The sequence below is a fragment of the Clytia hemisphaerica genome, unplaced genomic scaffold, assembly GCF_902728285.1.
Source record: "Clytia hemisphaerica strain Z4C2 unplaced genomic scaffold, Clytia hemisphaerica genome assembly, whole genome shotgun sequence".
NCBI lineage: Eukaryota > Metazoa > Cnidaria > Hydrozoa > Leptothecata > Clytiidae > Clytia > Clytia hemisphaerica.
The window spans coordinates 7,630-17,154 of NW_027103778.1; positions in this window are offsets into that span (position 1 = coordinate 7,630).

Consider the following 9,525-nt stretch of genomic DNA (forward strand, 5'->3'; position numbering starts at 1 on the left):
AGATCACGGATTTGGAAAACCTGAAAAATGGTAAATGCATTTTGGATTTTTCAATTTTAAATGGTTAATTACAGACCCAATGCGTTACACGCTATGTGAACATCCTACATTTCAAAGGTAAATATTTACAGCCTTTAAAGAGAAGGTACGTGTAACGGGATAAACTTTTTCGCGGATTAATTTTCACGGATTTTCCCATTTAATTCTTTGTTATCATCCAGCTAAATAATTTCAATGATAGTTTTTGAAGGTCTGATTAGCGAAATCACGTCCTTGAGAAAATCTCTTAGATATGAAGTGTAACAAATGAATGAATTCGAGGCAACCTTAATTCTCTTTGAGGAGTTGCTCAAGATAAAAAGCGACTTCATCACCAGAAACTTCGTTTTTGATGTTTTTAGGAACAATCGTTCGCTGTATGGGTTTAGTGCAGGCTAGTTTTGGTAGAAACAAGACACAAAAGCAGAAGGATATTGTCTCCAGATGGTGCCATCCGCAACCGTGAAATTCAAACCTTGCAAAAGATTATCCCATTAAATGCGCTTATTATTAGCAATTTCGACCATAATCGCACGATGAGTCATTTTTTCTTATTTGGCGCGCCTTTAAAGCAGAGCGCAATTAATCGTTAATCACATCCTGTAGAGAGCAATTAATCGTTAACCCTATTCAACCTAGGCTTTTAGGGGCGGTTCAGAACTAGGGGGGGGGCTTTTCCTGTACCACCCCTTAACTTTTGATCTAGTGGGACTTTTTGGATGAAATTTGGCACACAAGATCTTTGTCACGTAAGGTAACTTTTGACAAAAGAAGTTTTTGATGACGTCACTCATCATGCCCAAAGTGAGCAAAAACCGAAAATTTCCTTTGTTCTTATAAATAGGTATTGTATTCTAACAAAAGCTTTAGAAAAAAGTTGTCTGAGTTTAAAATGCTTATTTTATCCTAAATATTCAATAAATTACGGTTTAAACAATATATTTGACATTTAAAATAAATTTGTATTGGAAAAGTGTCAATTTTTGTGACACCTTACTATCAGAAATGTCATCATACTCAAGGTGTGAAAATTTTTAGGTGTCAATTTTTTTTTTTTTTTGAAGCTGAATAAAAGTTAGGAATTTACAGAAAATTTCAAGGCAATAGCTCTATTATTTCAGGAGCTATTACCAATAGTTTGACCACCGAACAGAAAGAGCCCCCCCCCCCTAGTTCGAATAGGGTTAATCACACTCTTCAATGCAGCGCCAATGTTTACAAAATTGATTTCAATGTTTTTTCTTACGTTTTTTTTCATCGAAGAGAAAAATATAAAACTTTCAGTGTAATTTACTTTCCTAACGGCGAAAAAGCAGTGAAACCGATAGTCTAGCAAGCTAGACGACTAATTCAGACATATTAGAAATAAAGCAAAAAAGTAAATTTTAGTCGTCTAGAAACCTTTGTGCACCAACTCCAAACAAAAAAAAAAAGTGTCAATATCGCAATTAAATTTTTTTCTCGCTCAAAAAAAGTTCTTGAAAATAAAATGTGTGTGGATTTGTGTGTTAAAAATGTTTCATTTGAGTTGATTTTATTTTGAGAGTTTGTTGTTGCTTGATAAATTGTTTTTTCGCTACGCAAGTTTCTGCGTAGCTAGGCCCGGTATCTATAAGGCTGGAACACCGGATTCTTCCAGTCGTTTATACAAACTAAATCCCGTATCATTATTTGTGTTTATTATTAGTATTACATGCATTATAAACGACTCCAGTCTATGAAACCGATTGTGCGATTAGCTCGTAATCACATGATAACTCGTACAATTTGAAATTGCCCTCGTGATTTTTTTGTTTCGAATTTTCCTCGTTCTTTTATTCGGACTCGGAAAATTAATAACAAAAAATCACTCGTGCAATTATTCTCGAACTGCACTCGTTATCATGTGACTACATATACTAATTTAACAGTGAAAGTACACAAAAATTATAAATGTTTTTATTTGAGATTTTTCTTTTGAGTTTGACAATATTCATTTCACAAGCTTTTTAAAATTTCCGTATACTAAGTTTTGTTCGGTCCCCGTTAAAATGGACCGGTCTCAAGTTGGAAAAGTTCTATTGTTTTAAAGAATTTAAATACTGCTCTGCAACCGTTTTCTTCTTTATTCCCTTGAACTCAATGGCTGATATCGTAAGGGTTCTGCATTTCAAATCTTCTGCCAACTGGAACAGCTTATGCGAAGCCTTTCGAAAAACGAATTCATCCCTTTTACAATCTATAAAGTGATTTCAACCAGAATTTGGCAACTTTTGTTGCTATCAAATGGCGCATAGATCGCAGCTTTCCTAGGTACCTACTCTGCGTATCTTACTTACTTTTTGATACTTTTTGAAGGCTTCTTTGTTCGTCTCAACAATCATTCAATTCGAGAAATCCGATGATGGACCATAACTTTTATGCTATTTGAATCAGCTCTCCTAAGAGGAGGGTAATTCGGCAGCAGTGGCTCGTCCGGTAGTGAATTGAGAAAATGGTCCAATTGATGTTTAAAATTAGTTTTGGAGAAGTTTTTGAGGTTACGGATGGATTGTGGGAGGGCATTAAATAGTCTGGGACCTTCTTCTGACAGGGAGTCTCTCCATATGTTTTTTGTCGGTTTTTTGCCTTATGTGTTCATCTCTTTTAGATAATATTTTCTACCCAGTCTCTGGTTATCGTAACTGAAGATGGCACTTTTGTTTTCAGCATAGTTAAAATTTGGTACAAGCTGTTCTAGGATGCTCCAGGTGTAGATAATCCTGTATCTTTCTCTGCGCCGCTCCAGGCTGCATAGATTAAATTTTTTGAGCTTCTCCCAATAGTTGGGATTTTGAAGTGTAGGGATTCCATTCAGGTAAGATTTTTGAAGTGATTCTAGTTGTTGGATCAGATATCTTTTCGAGGGTGACCACAGCTGGGAGCAATAGTCAATGTGTGGTAGTACCAGTGACTTACGAAGAGTTAGCATTACTTGACAATCTCTTGTTTTGAACGTTCGATGGATCCAAGCAATGATACTTTTGAATTTTATGATCTGGTTTGTGATGTGTTTGCTGTATGTAATGTTCACATACAGAGTGACTCCTAAATCCTTCACGTCCATCTTGGTTTCTATAGGAGAGCCAGTGTCTGAGAGGTAACTTGAGTGTTCTTTTAGTTCTTCATTTTTTCCGTATTTAAGATGTTCAAACTTTAAGCCATTGAGCTGAATGTTGTTTAATGATGTTTATTGATACACCACATCAAGGTCGTTTTGTAGAAATTGAACATCAGTGTTATTAGAGGGGGTAGAGATCTCCTTCATTAAACGTGTATCGTCAGCAAATGAAGATAGAAATGAATGTAGGATGTTAGTGTCAATATCTTGGATCATTATCAGGAAGAGAAGTTCCTTTGGGGACGCCAGAAATGACTTCTGCTTTTTTGGAGAGGATGTAGTCAACAGATACTTGTTGGGTCCTACCGGTAAGGAAAGATCTGACCCATTGCAGTAATTTGCCAGTTATACCATTTCTCTCGATTTTATGGAGTAAGATTGTATGATCTACACGGTCAAATGCCTTGCTGAAGTCAAGGTAAATAACGTCAACGTTACGTCCTTTTTCAATGTGATGGATGAGTCGTTCTGTGTGCGAAAGAAGTTGGCTAAGACAATCTTAGTTACATGCGAAGTTAATGCTACAGGTCGAAAGTTTTCAGGTAGGCCTTGGTTGCCTTTTTCAAAGATGGGTGTGATGAAACTGGTTTTCAAAAGTTGAGGTGTGTAGCCTTTGTCGAGTATATTTCTCTAGATTACTCTTAGGTTCCAAATAAACGGGGGGGTTGGAAAATTTTCTAGATTTTAATAAACGGGGGGGACCTAATTGCCGGAGGGGTTGGAAATTGTACTTCTGAAACCCAAAAATAAGGTAAAAATAGACTAAAATCAGGCTATTTAGAGCAAAATAAGGGGCCTTCTCTTTGACAGCTGAAAATATTCTTAGAGATTAATAAATGGGGGGGGGGTCCTAATAGATCCGGGGGGGGTTGGAAATTTTTCGAAAAATTAACAAGCGGGGGGCCCCGTTTATTTGGAACCTAAGAATAGAGAGAGAGAGGGGCTGCAATCTGTGACTTGACTTGTTTTAAGAAAATTGCAGTATCCAGTCCAAAAATAGTGTGACTAACGTAATATGAATAAAATAATGGCCTATAAGAGTGTTTGTATATAGGAAGCATAACTTAGTTGATTAGTGCCCATAGATGTATTTTTTGAACGAGAAAAAACTTTGAAACATTCAATTTTCGCAAAGTTGTAAAGTTGGTAGCCAGCCAAAAAACATTGATTGCTCTTCAAACATTGTGACAATACATGTTTGAGATCAATGTTTGACGATGTACGACATGTAAAATATGAGATATTGGGAGCCATACCGTTCGATCCAAGTTGGCCAGAAAGTCCAAATTCCACTTTTTCACTTTTTGGTTAAAGTCAGTTAGGGACACGTTCCTCGACTAACTGAAAAATTGGAAGCAGCTATGAACTTCATTTTTGTTGTAAAAGGTCACTAATGGGTGTAGGTTGCGTCCTTTCTATAAATTGGAGCCATACCGCTCGATCCAAGTTGGCCAGAAAGTCCGAATTCCACTTTTTCACTTTTTGGTTAAAGTCAGTTAGGGACACGTTCCTCGACTAACTGAAAAATTGGAAGCAGCTATGAACTTCATTTTTTTTGTAAAAGGTCACTAATGGGTGTAGGTTGCGTCCTTTTTATAAATGGGAGCCATACCGCTCGATCCAAGTTGGCCAGAAAGTCCGAATTCCACTTTTTCACTTTTTGGTTAAAGTCAGTTAGGGACACGTTCCTCGACTAACTGAAAAATTGGAAGCAGCTATGAACTTCATTTTTTTGTAAAAGGTCACTAATGGGTGTAGGTTGCGTCCTTTCTATAAATGGGAGCCATACCGTTCGATCCAAGTTGGCCAGAAAGTCCGTATTCCACTTTTTCACTTTTTGGTTAAAGTCAGTTAGGGACACGTTCCTCGACTAACTGAAAAATTGGAAGCAGCTATGAACTTCATTTTTTTTGTAAAAGGTCACTAATGGGTGTAGGTTGCGTCCTTTTTATAAATGGGAGCAATACCGTTCGATCCAAGTTGGCCAGAAAGTCCGTATTCCACTTTTTTACTTTTTGGTTAAAGTCAGTTAGGGACACGTTCCTCGACTAACTGAAAAATTGGAAGCAGCTATGAACTTCATTTTTTTGTAAAAGGTCACTAATGGGTGTAGGTTGCGTCCTTTCTATAAATGGGAGCCATACCGTTCGATCCAAGTTGGCCAGAAAGTCCGTATTCCACTTTTTTACTTTTTGGTTAAAGTCAGTTAGGGACACGTTCCTCGACTAACTGAAAAATTGGAAGCAGCTATGAACTTCATTTTTTTTGTAAAAGGTCACTAATGGGTGTAGGTTGCGTCCTTTCTATAAATGGAAGCGATACTGTTCGATCCAAGTTGGGTAGAACAATTTTCATAACCATTTTCGATTTGAATCTGATTTGCGCTGACGCTGACGCTGACGCTACGAAACTGACGCTGGCTTCATTTTGGTACATAATTTGAATAAATACGATCAAATAACTGTATCAAATTCGCAGAAAAGACAAGCAGCAAGATTTTTTAAAAAGAAATTCACCTTCGATGCGCCCGGGGGTCACGTCAAAAAAAAACTAGGATTTTTCATCACGTTTCGTAGAAAAACGCAGTTGACGCCAAGTATAGGCAACCGGAGGGGGTACAAGCTACTATTTGACGCATTTTACTTCAATGTTGAGTGCAATATTTCCATTTGATTTTTTCACTCAAACTAGGTAAGACTAGCGCCATTTCTTGAATTGAAGGGCTTTGACCATAGTGAATTCTTCATAATTTACTGGGCGAAATAAGAAGATTTCCAATCCTGGAAATATCTTGAAAGTAGCCAGCAAAACTATGACATGTTATATATTTTCTGCTTGGGTATTCATTCCTGAATCCGAAAATTCAAGTTTCAAGATGAAAAAAATTTATGAAGAAGAAATTGAAGACTTTTGCGAAGAAGAGTATTTCGACTTTGAGGACCTTATTTTCGGCGAAGAAAAAACATTTTGAAAAAATGTTGTTGGTGTATCCCGAAATAAGAATATATTTTCGGAAAATCTTCTCCATCTCAAAATCTTAAAAATAGTAGCTTTGCCCAATTTTTCATCCCTATTTTTCATGAGAAAATAACGTCATAACTTTTGACACATCAATTTAGAAAAATTTTCCGAAAAATTTCGAATAGATCAATTCTTTGCAGACAAATTAAAGAAAGTTTGAAACAAAAAGGTTAACCCTTTAAGTGTCAATGTCGAGTATATTGGACATGGCATTGGGCTATATAGGAGGGCGCCCTCCTATAATGCCTGGGCATTGAGTTAGAAATCGTCATTTTTGGTATAACTCGTAGGTATTGGATTGAACTTCATGGTCATGGCTTCACAGCACGTTTTTGTATATAATACTTGATAAAATGTCAATAAACCTAAAGTAAAACAAAAGTTTCATCTTCAAATCACTTAAACAATTTTCTGACTATGGTCAGTGATTTTATATTTTTTGATTTTATCCGTTATTCATGATATGCACCATTGCAATATCGTCCATGGACCCAACAGCTGACTGTTTTTACGTCACTTACAACCAATCAGCTGTTGGGTCCGTGATGTAATGTCAGAAGAGAATGGTGCAATAGTGCATATTATGTATAATTAAAAAACTAAATCAAACTGAATAAATCAAATAAGTGTTTTGTACTCCCTTCGGTAGTGAATATTTGAATACGAAAAGAATTCCCAGCGGATATAAATAAACGGGAATCTTTGTAAACTTACGCCAACTGGATACCACGCCCTTATATGTTNAGTTGCGTCCTTTCTATAAATGGGAGCCATACCGTTCGATCTAAGTTGGCCAGAAAGCCCGAATTTCACATTTTGGTTAAAGTCAGTTAGGGACACGTTCCTCGACTAACTGAAAAATTGGAAGCAGCTATGAACTTCATTTATTTTGTAAAAGGCCACTAATGGGTGTAGGTTGCGTCCTTTCTATAAATGGAAGCCATACCATTTGATCCAAGTTGGCCAGAAAGCCCGAATTTCACTTTTTCACATTTTGGTTAAAGTCAGTTAGGGACACGTTCCTCGACTAACTGAAAAGTTGGAAGCAGCTATGAACTTCATTTTTTTTGTAAAAGGTCACTAACAGGTGTAGGTTGCGTCCTTTCTATAAATGGGAGCAATACCGTTCGATCCAAGTTGGCCAGAAAGCCCGAATTCCACTTTTTCACATTTTGGTTAAAGTCAGTAAGGGACACGTTCCTCGACTAACTGAAAAATTGGAATCAGCTATGAACTTCATTTCTTTTGTAAAAGGTCACTAATGGGTGTAAGTTGCGTCCTTTCTATAAATGGGAGCAATACCGTTCGATCCAAGTTGGCCAGAAAGCCCGAATTCGACTTTTTCACATTTTGGTTAAAGTCAGTAAGGGACACGTTCCTCGACTAACTGAAAAATTAGAAGCAGCTATGAACTTCATTTTTTTTGTAAAAGGTCACTAATAGGTGTAAGTTGCGTCCTTTCTATAAATGGGAGCAATACCGTTCGATCCAAGTTGGCCAGAAAGCCCGAATTCCACTTTTTCACATTTTGGTTAAAGTCAGTTAGGGACACGTTCCTCGACTAACTGAAAAATTGGAATCAGCTATGAACTTCATTTCTTTTGTAAAAGGTCACTAATGGGTGCAGGTTGCGTCCTTTCTATAAATGGAAGCCATACCATTTGATCCAAGTTGGCCAGAAAGCCCGAATTTCACTTTTTCACATTTTGGTTAAAGTCAGTTAGGGACACGTTCCTCGACTAACTGAAAAATTGGAAGCAGCTATGAACTTCATTTCTTTTGTAAAAGGTCACTAATGGGTGTAGGTTGCGTCCTTTCTATAAATGGAAGCCATACCATTTGATCCAAGTTGGCCAGAAAGCCCGAATTTCACTTTTTCACATTTTGGTTAAAGTCAGTTAGGGACACGTTCCTCGACTAACTGAAAAATTGGAAGCAGCTATGAACTTCATTTCTTTTGTAAAAGGTCACTAATGGGTGTAGGTTGCGTCCTTTCTATAAATGGAAGCCATACCATTTGATCCAAGTTGGCCAGAAAGCCCGAATTTCACTTTTTCACATTTTGGTTAAAGTCAGTTAGGGACACGTTCCTCGACTAACTGAAAAATTGGAAGCAGCTATAAACTTTATTTTTTTTGTAAAAGGTTACTAATGGGTGTAAGTTGCGTCCTTTCTATAAATGGGAGCCATACCGTTCGATCTAAGTTGGCCAGAAAGCCCGAATTTCACATTTTGGTTAAAGTCAGTTAGGGACACGTTCCTCGACTAACTGAAAAATTGGAAGCAGCTATGAACTTCATTTATTTTGTAAAAGGCCACTAATGGGTGTAGGTTGCGTCCTTTCTATAAATGGAAGCCATACCATTTGATCCAAGTTGGCCAGAAAGCCCGAATTTCACTTTTTCACATTTTGGTTAAAGTCAGTTAGGGACACGTTCCTCGACTAACTGAAAAGTTGGAAGCAGCTATGAACTTCATTTTTTTTGTAAAAGGTCACTAACAGGTGTAGGTTGCGTCCTTTCTATAATTGGGAGGAATACCGTTCGATCCAAGTTGGCCAGAAAGCCCGAATTCCACTTTTTCACATTTTGGTTAAAGTCAGTAAGGGACACGTTCCTCGACTAACTGAAAAATTGGAATCAGCTATGAACTTCATTTCTTTTGTAAAAGGTCACTAATGGGTGTAAGTTGCGTCCTTTCTATAAATGGGAGCAATACCGTTCGATCCAAGTTGGCCAGAAAGCCCGAATTCGACTTTTTCACATTTTGGTTAAAGTCAGTAAGGGACACGTTCCTCGACTAACTGAAAAATTAGAAGCAGCTATGAACTTCATTTCTTTTGTAAAAGGTCACTAATGGGTGTAGGTTGCGTCCTTTCTATAAATGGAAGCCATACCATTTGATCCAAGTTGGCCAGAAAGCCCGAATTTCACTTTTTCACATTTTGGTTAAAGTCAGTTAGGGACACGTTCCTCGACTAACTGAAAAATTGGAAGCAGCTATGAACTTCATTTCTTTTGTAAAAGGTCACTAATGGGTGTAGGTTGCGTCCTTTCTATAAATGGAAGCCATACCATTTGATCCAAGTTGGCCAGAAAGCCCGAATTTCACTTTTTCACATTTTGGTTAAAGTCAGTTAGGGACACGTTCCTCGACTAACTGAAAAATTGGAAGCAGCTATGAACTTCATTTCTTTTGTAAAAGGTCACTAATGGGTGTAGGTTGCGTCCTTTCTATAAATGGAAGCCATACCATTTGATCCAAGTTGGCCAGAAAGCCCGAATTTCACTTTTTCACATTTTGGTTAAAGTCAGTTAGGGACACGT